At 47.8% G+C, this 13,204-nt stretch overlaps 1 long non-coding RNA gene across 3 annotated transcripts in view; it reads left to right on the forward strand.

The window, feature by feature from the left end:
• Positions 1–12,724, forward strand: part of LOC107324312 (uncharacterized) — a 52,011-nt gene extending 39,287 nt beyond the window's left edge. For 2 of the 3 annotated variants that reach the window (XR_014938224.1, XR_014938225.1), the window contains 5 exons: positions 3,235–3,600; positions 5,874–6,065; positions 6,160–6,333; positions 7,773–8,021; positions 9,776–11,846. This is a non-coding gene — a long non-coding RNA (uncharacterized LOC107324312). Of the gene's footprint in view, positions 1–3,234; positions 3,601–5,873; positions 6,066–6,159; positions 6,334–7,772; positions 8,022–9,775 lie in introns of all 3 variants that reach the window. The other variant, XR_004309587.2, reaches the window with a different exon arrangement.
• The last annotated feature ends 480 nt before the right edge of the window (positions 12,725–13,204 follow it).

Consider the following 13,204-nt stretch of genomic DNA (forward strand, 5'->3'; position numbering starts at 1 on the left):
CTGTATGCTACCAAGAGTATTTGTGCACCTTGCTCTCACCTACAGAGCATCCCTCCATTCCAAGCACATGGCATGCCAGCAGGACTAAGCAACCTATAAGGGTCCCTTCCAACTCCAAGTGATCCTTAGCATACCCCAGGTCACAGTAATGGGGTGAGGAGTGGGCAGGGTCTTCTCAGGAGCCATATTACCAAGGCATAAAGGTCATCCAGTGGTGATTCTAAGCACACGCAGCACAAGGAAGAACTTGCAAAGTCGCAATACTGTCAAGTTTTGCAGCTATACCAAGTGCTGTTAACCTCTGATTTAAAGTCTGGGTTTCCTCTGATTTAAAATGATTTTAAAGGTTTCTGCACTCTGGCAATCTAATTACCCAAAAGATTTCTGTTAGACTTTTTTTTCCCCTGCCCCTTTATTTCTAAAGAGGTCTTTCTAAGAATGCCACTGGGTTAGAGTCATTATGGCACATAATGCAAACAGGGCCATTTATTGTATTTTTATGAGGGTTGCACTGCACCATCTAATAAATTTTACAGGAAGGGCTCAATACAGAAAATGCTGAGATTCAGCCACAGCAGGGTCAGCCAATGTGAGCTCTAATTTCAGATGAAAGTAGTTAAGGGAGGAAAATATGTATTATTTTTTTCTTCTTCACTCTTACGTGTTGGAAATGGTAGGGAACAATGGAAGCTAACGGTAAGAAAAAAAAAAACAAGAGGAAATAGTAAGTTGAAAGAGCAGATATAAATGGACTGGCTCAAACAGAATGAGAAAGTCCCAAGCTGCCAGTACAAATGCGGTGTCTTAATGGGTTTTGAAAACATTTGCTTTTCTCCTTCATCAGTTGAATTTCTTTATAAAGTCTGAAAACAGCAGCTTGTGTTTGGCCATGGGATAGGGACCTTCTGCCAAGAAGAAATGTATGCTTGGTGGTGGGGAGATGCAAGAATCCCCTTGAAAGCCATGGGAAACCTGCTCCGTGGCCACAGGACTCCTTGGGGTGCCCTGGGAGCCCACACCACCCCAGCACTCTTGTGCACCACTCCCCAAGGGATCCATGCTGCCTTTCTGCCCTCTGGGTAGAGCCGGGCCGATTTGCACTTGGTTTTGCAGCTGTGTTTCTCTTAATCAGTTCATTACAGCAAGTGAGGGAATCAATGAAAACAGGTTATTGATCAGAAATTCATAAGTTAAAATTGTGTTGCTAGTACCAGTCCATTTCTCAATGGCAGAGACAAATCTATATCTCCCCTTCTCTGGAAAAAACCTCAGCCAGCACAATTTCTAATAGCTTTTCTTGGAGGCTGTGAGCACACCCCTGCAATAAGGCAGTGCTGGAGGCAGCCTCAATCTGCAGCCTGTGGGCTCTGAGCTGGGCAGTCCCATGCACGAGGGCTGCCGTTGAGCTCAGTGTCTGCATGCAGGCAGCATCACACATGTGGGCCCACAGGCTTTGGAACCCAAAGACTTTCTCACAGCCAAGACCAAAATTCCCTGTAAATGACCACTTTCATGGGCTGCTTCCTCTGCTGTCGATACCAGAATTGAGAGCTGTCATCACCGTCCCTTCCCATGAAAGAAATAGTTCAATTATTTCTTGCTGCCTCTTAGAGAACTAATTGTACCGCTAATTGTTTTTTTCCTAGGAGCAAAGTTACGTGTGTGGGGTTGTTTTTTTTCTATTCTTCACAGCTTTAGGCTGTTTCAGGGTTTTATAAAGAGTATTTCATCAAACGTGATTCAAGAATGAACTCGCCGCGATGACATTTCCTTTCCAATTTTCTGTTTATATTATCAAAGTGGGGATTGCTGGAAGCCCAGGGCTGTGGCTGCCAACCTGATTCATTCCATACGCACAGACGGGGCTGAACGCAGATGAATTTTGCCAGATTGGCTGGTGTTCATATGTAATGATAACAATAATACGTTTTATCTATCTCCTGTCGAACCGGAGAGGAGTCTTCTCAGTAAGTTTGACAGAAAGAGGATCAAGTTGCCACTTAAATTCTTGCTGGAGAGAACCTCTGATTACTCTTCTTCCCCCATTTCAGGCTCTCTGAGAGCTGAGGGCAGTGTTCTGCTCTTATTTCTCAAATCCATTTCTGCGCATGCTGCAGGGGTGGGAGCAGTAGCGGGACCCCCGAGTTCTGGAAGTATCTTATGCTTTTCTCTCTGAGCTTGAAGCAGTTGTGCTGCTACATGCATGTTCTGTTCTGCAGAGGTCTGTGTGGGTTAGGGCCAGCTTTCCATGTGGGATAGATGTGCTCATGACCTTCATGGCAGAGCTGGTGCAGGATGAGCTCAGTGTTGGAAATGGGGCAGGAGGTGAACGCGGCCCTGGGGTGAGCGTGCAGAGGGATTGCAGCGGGGGATGGTTTTACCACAAGGCTTCCTGCAAGTTGAAAGGAAAGCTAAATTAGAGGGCTTTATTCTTCATGTCTTTTTAACTATTTTGCTCGTGCTACCAGACAGAGAACAAAGGAGCAAGCTGCTGACAGCCTGATCGGCACAGAAAAACCGGCTGCAGTCCTCTTGGCAACAGGGCTCTTGCTCGCCGTGCAGTGAGCAGCATTTCTAAGGCAGAATATAGCCGGCCCCAGTGCAGCTGGGGGCTGTGAGGCATCCTGTAGGGAGAGCTGGGGCTGTGTGTGCAAATGGGGAACACCAAGGAGCCTCTGCTTTGCTTCCCTATGTGCTTCATCCCCACTTATCCTGCACCAGCCTTCCCCTTCTGCCTGGGGCTTTGCCTGTCCAGATGCCCCCAGTGCAAAGCTACCAGTTTCTTTAGCCTGGAAAAGAATGAGGTATGAGGTTCTGCCCTCATTTCCCCGATATCAGGAGCAGAGTGGGAGATTGTGTCAGGCCAATTCTCTTTCCTGATTCTTTACAGTGAAATGCAGCAACAAGGGAAACATAATACTTCATTACGCTACAATACTGCGAGCAATTTACATGCTGCTCCTTTCTTCTTTTAATGGTGCCAGTGCACCTGAAGATTGAAATGAGCTGTAAAAATAAACAAACACATACTTATCCCCAAGTCCTTCTGTTCTGCAGCACCGCAGTTGGTATCTGCATCCCAACTTCTGCTGGGAACCAAACGTGGCTATGGAGCAGGATGAGCCCCAGTGCTCTACCAAGGGCAGCAGGGTGAGGAGAGAGCATTGGGTTGGGCAAAATATGACCCCAGGATCACGTTCTACACCCTGATTCTCTTCTACCCCTTCCTTTCAGTTGGATGCTCCAGTTTGAGCCTGCTGTCTGCTCCTTTCAAGGATAAGACCACGGCCAGTGATGCTACACCAGCAATGTGATTGCCAATCTTGCCATAAATCAATGAAGCTTCCTTGCAATGACAAACCCTCACCACTTAAGCAGATGAGAAACAGGTACAAATGAATGCTGCAGGATCCTCCCTACTGTGAAGCATAAATCTCGAGAGAACAGCGGTAGAAAAGTGAAATAAAGTACCAGGAATGCAGGACAGGAGTCGGGATTTGTTTGGAGCTTCTCTTGTATACATGACTGGAAAAACGATAGCAGCCTTCTTCCTGCCAAGGGTTTGCAATTAGCGCGGCAGCAGGAAAAGGTAATTTAATGGTAAGCTTGGCAAAGACCTCACTACACGTGTCTTGATACCGCACAGCTCTTCTAAAGACAAGGATGTATAAAATCATCTTTGACAACACTTTGCACCCCAGTGATCCTTCAGAGCGCTCTTTGCTTAGGTAAAAGCCAGGCAAGGGTTTGGCTGTGGGAAATAAGGGTGGCGAGGTACTGGCACAGGTTGTCCAGAGAGGTGGTGGTGTCCCATCCCTGCACACAGCCAAGGTCAGGCTGGACGGGGCTCTGAGCACTGCTGGAGCTGTGGGTGTCCCTGTGCACTGCATGGAGTGGCACCAGGCGGCCTTTGATCTCTCTTCCAACCCAATCCATTCCATGTTTGTACAGTCCTATGGAAAGCTGCTGCTGCATGTACTGCTCAGCGAGGAACGCGTGCCACACCAATAAAAAGTTTGTAAGCATTCTTGTGACAGTATAAAAATGGTTGGAGGGCATCAGATGCTAGGATAATGAGCATGGTATAATTAGCCTTGATGGATAGGTAATGAGATAGTGAAGTATAAATGGGAATTAATAGATTAAACAGCCAGATTAACTACTACTATTTAAGTGGCGACTTCGCAGCCCTCCAGCTGCGATGGATCTGCCTCAGCTCGCTCTGCTATAGAGCTGCAAGGCAGTGCACGCAGCCCTTTGCCTGTAAGTTGGTTGTCTTGCTGGAAAAAGGAATGCTGAAGTCATTATGTCCCCTTCCCTCCCGTTCTGAGGGGAGCCAGGCTGTGCTGCTGTGAGTAGAAATGTCATTTCTGAAATGTAATTTGGCTGGAGCACACTGCAGGACAGCAGCAGCTGTAGAGGCAAATCCAAATAATGCTCAGCACTATAATTGCATATGTAAAAAGAAAAAGAAAGGAAAGAGAGAGAGAGAAAGTGGCCTCCTCTCCTCTGCTGGGTATTACAGATGTAGCTGTCATCCTATTTCCTTTGCTGAGTGGTTGTAGGTGTTCGGTACTGATACTCCGCTGGGTGTTGTACAGAGACTGGAATGTAATTTCCAATGCATGGAGGTCAAGCCGCGGGACCATGTGGGCACATTGTGGCTCTGACATGGCTTTAGTGAGCTCAGAGCTGACCCCATGTCTCTCTGCGATGCTGGCGGGGCTCACCAGCCTTGGAGATGCTCTAATCAGCCCCATTTTCTTCCCCAAAGGGAGAAGCAGGTGTGTGTGCAGACCCATATTCAGGTCTGTACTCCCCACCTCTGCCATACAGAGCAGTGACAGCTTCTTGCTGTACGATAACACTCTTAAGTTAAATCCCTTAAGGTGCTATGCAGAAGAAATAGAATATTGTTTTACTGTGCCCTAAATTAGATGGTATGCTTTATATAGACATTAATCAATACGTGAAAGAGACGCCATTAGGGAAGACAGAGTTCTTAGCTTTCAAATGAATTCTTTTGCTGTGTTACATCCCAGATAGTGAAAATTGAAATCAATTCATCAATCTAATTTTCTTTTCACAATTTATGCTTTTATTTTTCAATTCACTCTAATTCCAGGCGGCAGAGCTAAAGAGAGCAGCAGCTTTCTGCACACAGTCAATGTCCTTTTCCAGGTTTTCCTTGAATTCACACTAGGCTGCTCCTACGTGTGGCTGAGGATGCACTCCATTAGATGGGATATAAAGCTGATGTTCCCTTGTGCTGTGTGATGATCGGAGTCCTTGTGTTATCTTTGTTGCAATGATGAGTTTACCCAATCTGGTTACATCCTAAATTATTCATCTCCTCCTATGGGCTATGGGAGTCTTCTGCTTCCTCTCCTCCATTTCTTTGCAGCAATTCAACAGTGGCTGTGGAAGCTGCTGCATTTCAGCAGCACAGGAATGTGCCCATACATCTCATCCTTCATGGGAGGGATTGCAGGTTTATTTATTTTGTGCATGAGAAGCAGCCCCTCTGAATGGTGGCATCACTCTGATAGTATCAGACTGAATATTTTCCAGGTAAACCTTGATGGTGTTTTGCCATTCTGCGCTATTCCAACTTTTGGTTTCTTCAGGTAGTAAATGTCTCCTGTTTCTAACAAGCTGGGAAGCTGATGGAAGTATAGAGAAAACAACCAAGCAGCAGCAGAGACAAACTGTGCAGAAAGCCGTATATTGCTCCTATAGGGTATCTTCAACTTTGCCTCGTAATGAGCCGGCAGCTGTGAATCTATACAAACTAGCAATGTTCCAAAGGGCTGTAATTATTAATCTGCTAACGCAGACACAATACTCTCAACCCTCCTCTCATTCTCTCCCAGGAACGGAAAATAATGCTGTAGTGGCAATTACCTTAATGCAATTATCTCAGATGTGAAATTTCATAACAACGCTCCATGTCCTGGCTTTTAGACAACATTGAGGAAGCAGCAGCTCTCCCAGCACCGCTGTGCCATTTGCCAGGCATTGCCTTGCATTGCCATCCCACGTCCTTGTTCCCCATTGCTGCAGAGGTACGGACCCCTGGGCAATCCTCATCCCACCCAGCATTGCCTCTGCTCCTGTGCAATGCCCAATGTGATGGATGTCATTCCCTTCTCTACACAGGTGCTGGGGCCTCCATGTCTCTATTGCAGCGAGGGAAGCAAAGCTGAACACAGCATTCGAGGTGCAGCATCACCAGAGCTGAGAACAGAGGGATGATCACTTCCCTGCTCCTGCTGGCAACACTATTTCTTATACAAGCCAGGAATCATCCTTATGATAATCCCTGGGTTAATGGTAAGCATTAACGAAGTGATTCCTTCAGCCTGCAGAACCCATAGCAACCAGTCATTAAGGACACTCAGCGTGAAGATCTGAGCTAAAGAAAGAAAGTTCCTTGAAACACTTGTGCACGCACATACCAATCAGACAGGAAAATGTTCTGCAATTTGTTCGAGACAGACTTGAAGACTATTTCAGTGGCCCCATCCCCGAGGAAGGAAGGAACTAATGGCAAAAGGGTTTTTAAAAGAAAGATTGCCGCTCACCCAAAACAGTAAATGGATTTTACTTCCTCAGCTCTGATAAATATTTAATTATCAAATGTTAATGCGAGGCCTGGGTTTTGTTCTTGGCTGTTGTTTTCGCTTGTTTTTACACGGGCATTTATTTCTTTATATTCCACACTTCCATTGCGACTGACGCCCTTGCGTGGCATCTTCAAGCTGATCTCTCTTGTAATTAGATGGCGTTGTCCTTTCCTACCACTGATCTGCACTAATTACCCTGCAGACATTGAGCTCCCCACCATCAGGACCATGCCCTGGCACCCAGCTCTTCTCTCTTGTGGCCTCCCCCAAGTTTCCTTCTTGCTTTCTGCCCTCTTCTTAACATTTCGTTTTTAAGAATCTCATCCTGTGGATGTAATTGCTCGAAAACATTTATTTACTTTAGGGACTCTTTATGGAAAACTCCAGGCTCTTGACTACTAATATCATACATTTACGTAATTGTGTAATTAGAAATCAAATGACAAATGTTTATTTAGGCTCCATATTTCACTCTTGCCTCCAGTCCTCCCTGTTCCACTGCTCCGGGCTGGTTCTGTTCTTCTGTGCTCTTGAGCACATGGCCTTTCACGATATCACCCCCTCTCCAGCTCAGCAACCTTGCAAATGCCCACACTTAATTCTTCCCTGGCCTCTACTCAAGGCTGATGAATTATTACTCATGCAAAATCTCATTAAAATCATTGAGAATTTGCACAAATGAAGCACCCCAGGATCTGGCAGAACAACCCTACTCCGTTGCCTTGCAGAGTCAATATTAGAGCCGCATCCTCAGCCAACCTACATCACCATCGACGTTCAATGCTGGCTCTGACTGACGAACCCCTATTCCATCCCACATAAACTGCAGTCTTCCTGTATCTCATTTCGTGCAACAGAATTTTTCCCAGCAGGATTGATAACAATATAGCCTCGTAAATAATGTTCCCCAATGGGATGCTGTATTGGTGTCTGGCTATTAATGGTTGTGTATTTTTCTTCATAATGTTCAACTGCCTTATTTATGATTAATGGGACTCGCTGACTTTCTAAGGAGTAGTTGAATGGTTATTACTGGTTGGATTGCTGCTTTTAATATATACCTTTTAATTGAAGTGTTTGTTACTGTTAAAACCCCTCTACTGCTAACGGTATCCTTAAAGAATAATGGGAACATCTGTTTTCCAGGCTCTGGCCACATGTGGCACTCCATGTATACAACTTGTTCCAGTGAAGGTCCCCATGTGCCTACCACATCCCCAGTGCTCCCCACTCAAACAAAATATCCTCAACTGTTTTGGTATTGGGATGCCATAAAGCTGCAGCCTCAGCTCCAGCCGGCTCTGCTTCTTGCTGCATGAAGGTCTCTGTGTCTGGCATTTGACGGCCCCAGCCTCATAAGGAGCCGTAAAAATGGAAGGGCAACTACACCTTAAGGTATTGTTTCCACATCATCTCTCTTTGATACATGCGAGCACGTTGCTGAGCATTATCAGCCAGTCCTGGCTGGGGATAAATGATGAGCATCACTCACAGTGAGAGTGACTGAGGGGAGATTTAAAGGTCTTCCCACCCTCACTCTTTATTAGAAGCTATTTTGATGAGCACTGTTGATTACATCGTGCAGAGCATTGGGGCTGGAGTCTTAACAGCTGCAGGCTGTAGTTCTTGGTCCTGTGGAAAGGGAAAAAGGAGCCCCAAATACCTGCAGCCCCCACTGAGCCCTCCCAAGGATGCTTGAGCTGGTGGGTCTGCTTGGCGTCAGCTGTCATCATTTCATGAGTCCCACTGAAACTTCTTCCATCAGTTAGAGACTCTGAAAGTGCAGGGGAATAAAACTCCTCGTTTATAATGGCCTCAAAAATGCCTTTTGGCAGCTTTATTGCCTGGCATGTACAGGAAAAAGAGCAGATGCGATTTAAGCTTCTGCTGTGCACAGAAACCATTCTGATAATCCCTTTGATAACTACCAAAGGGGCGGCCCTATTTTCATCAGGACAGTGGAAACGTTGCATGCTGCTGGACCTTTCTGGAGGGGTGCAGGAATCCCCTCCTTGGCTTTTGATGGAGCTTGGTGAGCAGGAGGAGGTGTCTGCCTGCAAGTTAATCTATGCATGTCCATGGTGGAAACCTTGAGAGGTTGTGTGTTGATGGCAGAAGGGATGGCACAACTCTGTAGGCAATGTATCCCGACCAGCATGGGCATGGGGGGCTTGGTGTTTGCTTAATCCTCATCTCCACCAGCCTGGTCTTGGCTTAGGAAGCTTCCAGTAGGAAGTGCTGGTGACTATTCTACTATTAAAATAACAAAATAACCCCAGCAAAACCAATGGCAGCCCTACCAGCATCCCAGTGCTGTGTCCTGCTGCCCGGCTGTGCCAGCAGATGGGTCCCTGCTGCCCAGATGTTGTCACCATGAAGTCCTGTCAGGGGTTGCTGGCCGGGTCTCGTTCTCGCCTGTCAGACTTGACATCTTCAGCGTATAATTAAATGCCAGGACGCGAGCAGTAGAGCAGGTGCATGCTAATGAGGAGATCAATTTTAATTATGATTTTAATTAAACACCCAATCCGGTAGGAAATATGACAAGCAGGCTAGAAATGCAAAATTTCTAATGGGGAAAAAGAACGGCAAGAGAAAGGGGAGATGGCAACAAGGGGCATGAACCAGCAGGGTGCTAGGGATGCAGATTTGTTAATGCAGTTAATGGGTAGGGAAGGATGTCCTCAAGCAGGACAGACTGGAGCTCTGCTGGAAGTGGGATGGATGAAACCCCTCCAGGTCATCATTTTCCCTTTGCAAAGCATTCATGCTGACCCAATTCCTATCTAAATGTTGGTTTGCCCTAAGTGCAAAATACGTGCAAGATGAAGGATGGCTTGGTGGTGAGAAGCCAGGGCTGACATTTGGGGGCATATCAGTCCATTCCCTCCTTAGCCAAGTCTGCTCTGCACTCGAGCAGCGCCGGGTTTACTGCTGGCTCTGAGCCCTTCAGTGCTGGTTGTGGCTGTGAGCGAACGCTCTGCTCTGCAGGATGCTCTCAGCACAATCAGAAGACAGAAAGAAGCTGGAAACATCTTATTGCTGCTGCAGTGAGGGAAACCTGATGCTCAAAAAAAAAAAAGAAAAAAACAACCAAAACCCAAACGTGAGATATTTCACTATTGTTTTCCCACCCTCCTTTTCTGTAGGTCCTACCCAAACATGGCAAGGGCAGCTCCATGGAGGCTGCAGGAGTTGGACTTGCAGCGCTGGAAGTGAGGATGATGGGACTGCGCTTCTCTTTAAAAACAGATGTGTCGATTTAGGCTCTGTGGCAGAGCACAGGAGGAGGGGGAAATCAGCTCGATGGCAGCCAGCTGAGAGAGAATGGAACGGAGAAGAGCCAGGGACTTGTGTGCTCGGATAAACAATGGGGTGTGCAGCCACACGGCAAAAAAAAAGCTATAAAGGGAATTACCACTAAATGGAGGTCTTTGGCAAGAGGCTTCACAGAGGGCCATGTGGCTGGGGGCTGCGGTTTTGGATCATGGATCAGAGGGAGCGTTTAGGATCCCTCAGCGCACAATCCGTAATCGCAACTGCTCTGGATTAACTCCTGTGCGACCCAGGGCATGCTGCAAGAGAGCAAATCTGTCCCTGATTTCACGTCTCCCCGGAGCAGGGAATCCCCCGCTGTTCCTGTGGTTGATAATTTTCACTGCGCTGCTCATCCACATCCATCTGGCTCCAGCTCTCAACATGTTGTCTTTGCAGCAGCGCGCCTTTAACCCGCACATTTGTGAGCCACTTAAATCAGGTTTTTTCTCTCCCCAGCATGGGTGCAGGTAGAGCCGCTGAGCTGCCGTCTCATCCACACCGATGGAGCTGTGTGGCATAGAGGAGTGGTGGCACGCAGTGGCAGGGGCATGCGGTGACAGTGGCATGCCAGCCTGGTCCCATGGAAGGACAAGGAGCTCCACTCGCTCATGGCCCTGGGAGAGGAGAGGCAGCAGTAAGTGCTGACTGTCTTGCTGGCTAATCAGGATGGAACGCTCCCGATTATGTATTTAACATGGGTACAGATGCTGTGAGCAGAGTTTTTAAGCTCATCAGTTATCAGAACTCACCCCTGGGCCCTGTTCCTCCCCTGGTCTCCCCCTAACTCTGCAGAGATATTGATTCGGCTGTTTTTCACTATTACATATTATAAATTGACTTCAGCAACCCTTTTCCCTAACTAATGAGGCCATTAGCGATGGGGCGTGGGCAGACACACGGCCGACCCGAGATCAATCAGATGAGGGGATCAGTTCTGTCTGCTGGGAGAGCAGATCCACAGCACTGCAATGCCCAATGACACCGTGTCCCTTGGTGGCTGGGGACACAGCACTGTGTTAACTTCAGCTGCTGCATCTCTATGCCCCATGGGATGCTGCAGGATGAGGGCAGGGAGCCCAGAGCCTTGGTGAGATGGGGCAGGAACTGTAGAGCTCTATGGGTGAATGGGTAATATGGGATGGTCATCCAGGAGTGTGCCATTTCCTGGTGCCATTTGGCTCCCAGCCTTGGGGTCTGAATTAGGGTGAATGACAAGGAGCTGTGAATGGAGCCATTTGGCTGTGGCAAGACACACTCCCAACCATTCCCCAAACCATTCCCCAGTGGGGAGAAGCCTTTATCCACACACAGCCCCGACAGCCATTCCCCATTGGGCACTGCTTTTATTGGCTGGCTTGGAGCTCACTTTGTACCTCTCTCCCTCCCATTTAATTAGCTGCTTTCAGAGCTCAAGCAGAAACCAAAAAGCACTGCCCAATGTTTTCTACATAGCCTCCCTGCATTTTTACCTTTCACCCTCTGGAAATGTCAGAGCTGCAGGGAATCCACACTGCTTTGTTGCCTGTACTGTTTTAATAACTTTAGGGCTCTCAGTCCTCTGGCGGCTGTTCTGCCCACCTCCTCCCGAAGAGGAGAGCACGTGGGGAGATAAGAGCCCATCTGATGTAGAAGAGGCAGGGAACAAGAGAACCACATCTATCTTTAACCCTGCACGTTGGGAGGGTCATTTCATTTAGGCAGGAAGGTATTTTCTGCCACCCGAGCAGCAGAGTCCCATGCACTTTCACACGCTGGCCCAGTAAATCATTCTGGCCAGATAAAAATGAAAGGGATGGTTGGTTACTGAGCCAGGCTGCATTGAAAAACCCGCGGTTAGTGGGGGTGGGGGGTGGGCATGCAGGAGGAGGGGCTGGTGGTGGGGGCACCTCGTCTCACCTCTGGCAGTGGGTGGTTGTTAGCGCTGAGCCACCTCTGCTGCAGGAAGCAATTTGTCTCCGTGAGGCTGACAGGGGCTCCTTTCTTCTCCACTTACTCCTTGCTCAGAAATAAAAGGGGCATCCGCTCAGATGAAAAGCAGGGAAGGCTCCAGGTTTCCCTTGTGAGGTCTCTCCCAAGCTGGCACGAACTGGCAATTTGTACAAATGACACTTCCCTGGGAGGAAAAAAAAGGGGGGAAAAAAGGGAAAAAAAAAAAAAGAAGAAAGACCCACCCAAGCTTCCAATTTGTGCCTCATCAGTCGGTTCCAGCTCCTCTTCTCCTGACTTTCAACCTAATTTGTGATACTCAGGGTCTGTTCTCCATCTCCCCGGTGCCTGCTGCTGTTATAACGGAACAGCCCTTCCCCAGTGAGGATGGGGACAAGCAGGGATATCTGACTGATGGTTTATCCATCTGACAGTGGTTTATTTGGCCAACAGTGGTTTATCTGCCCAGTTTATCTGGCTGCTGGAGGTAGTTTATTTGGTCAGTGCTGAATTCTGTACTCCACTGCGGCCATGGCCATGGAATCACAGAATGGTTTGAGTTGGAAGGGACCCTGCAAGGCCGCCCGGTGCCACTCCGTGCAGTGCACAGGGACACCCACAGCTCCAGCAGTGCTCAGAGCCCCGTCCAGCCTGACCTTGGCTGTGTGCAGGGACGGGGCACCACCGCCTCTCTGGGCAACCTGTGCCAGTGCCTCACCGCCCTCAGTGCCAAACCTTCTTCCTTATCTCCAGTCTCAGTCTCCCCTCTTGTAGTCTGAAGCCATTTCCCCTTCTCCTCTCGCACAGAACCAGCTAAAGACTGTGTCCCCTTCCTTTTCACAGCCCCTTTAGGTACTGAGAGGGCCCAGCCCTTGCATCAGCACTTCTCCATGCAGGAACACCCAAGCCAATGAATCCCCATTAGCTCTCGAAGCGGATTAGCTAAACCCTAGCAAACTCCTTTGTGGGTGTTTTTATTCAGTATTAGAGTGGTTCTAATTCGATTTATCTTAATTCATTTACAATTTGCTTATAATTAAACTACAGTGAACCAAGGGATCTGATTTACCCAGCACAGTGAAATCTGATGAGGACTGTGAATCAGCCATCTCAGTTCACTGCACAGTGTATTAATATAAATTGAAATCAATGGTGTTTTACATTAACGCTTTCTTGAAGGTCCATATACGTGCATGTCTGAGAGAGAGCACAAGAGGCATTTGTCTTTAGGGGAAAACAGCAGCTCCTCTGCTTTGTGCTCATGCACAGTACCCAGGGTCAGCTCTTGGGTTTCCTATCCATTCCCCGCATCCCTCCATACCTCTGTGTTATCT

Source organism: Coturnix japonica, chromosome 34 (assembly GCF_054131305.1).
Source record: "Coturnix japonica strain WE chromosome 34, WE-NBRP24, whole genome shotgun sequence".
NCBI classification, from domain to species: Eukaryota; Metazoa; Chordata; class Aves; order Galliformes; family Phasianidae; genus Coturnix; species Coturnix japonica.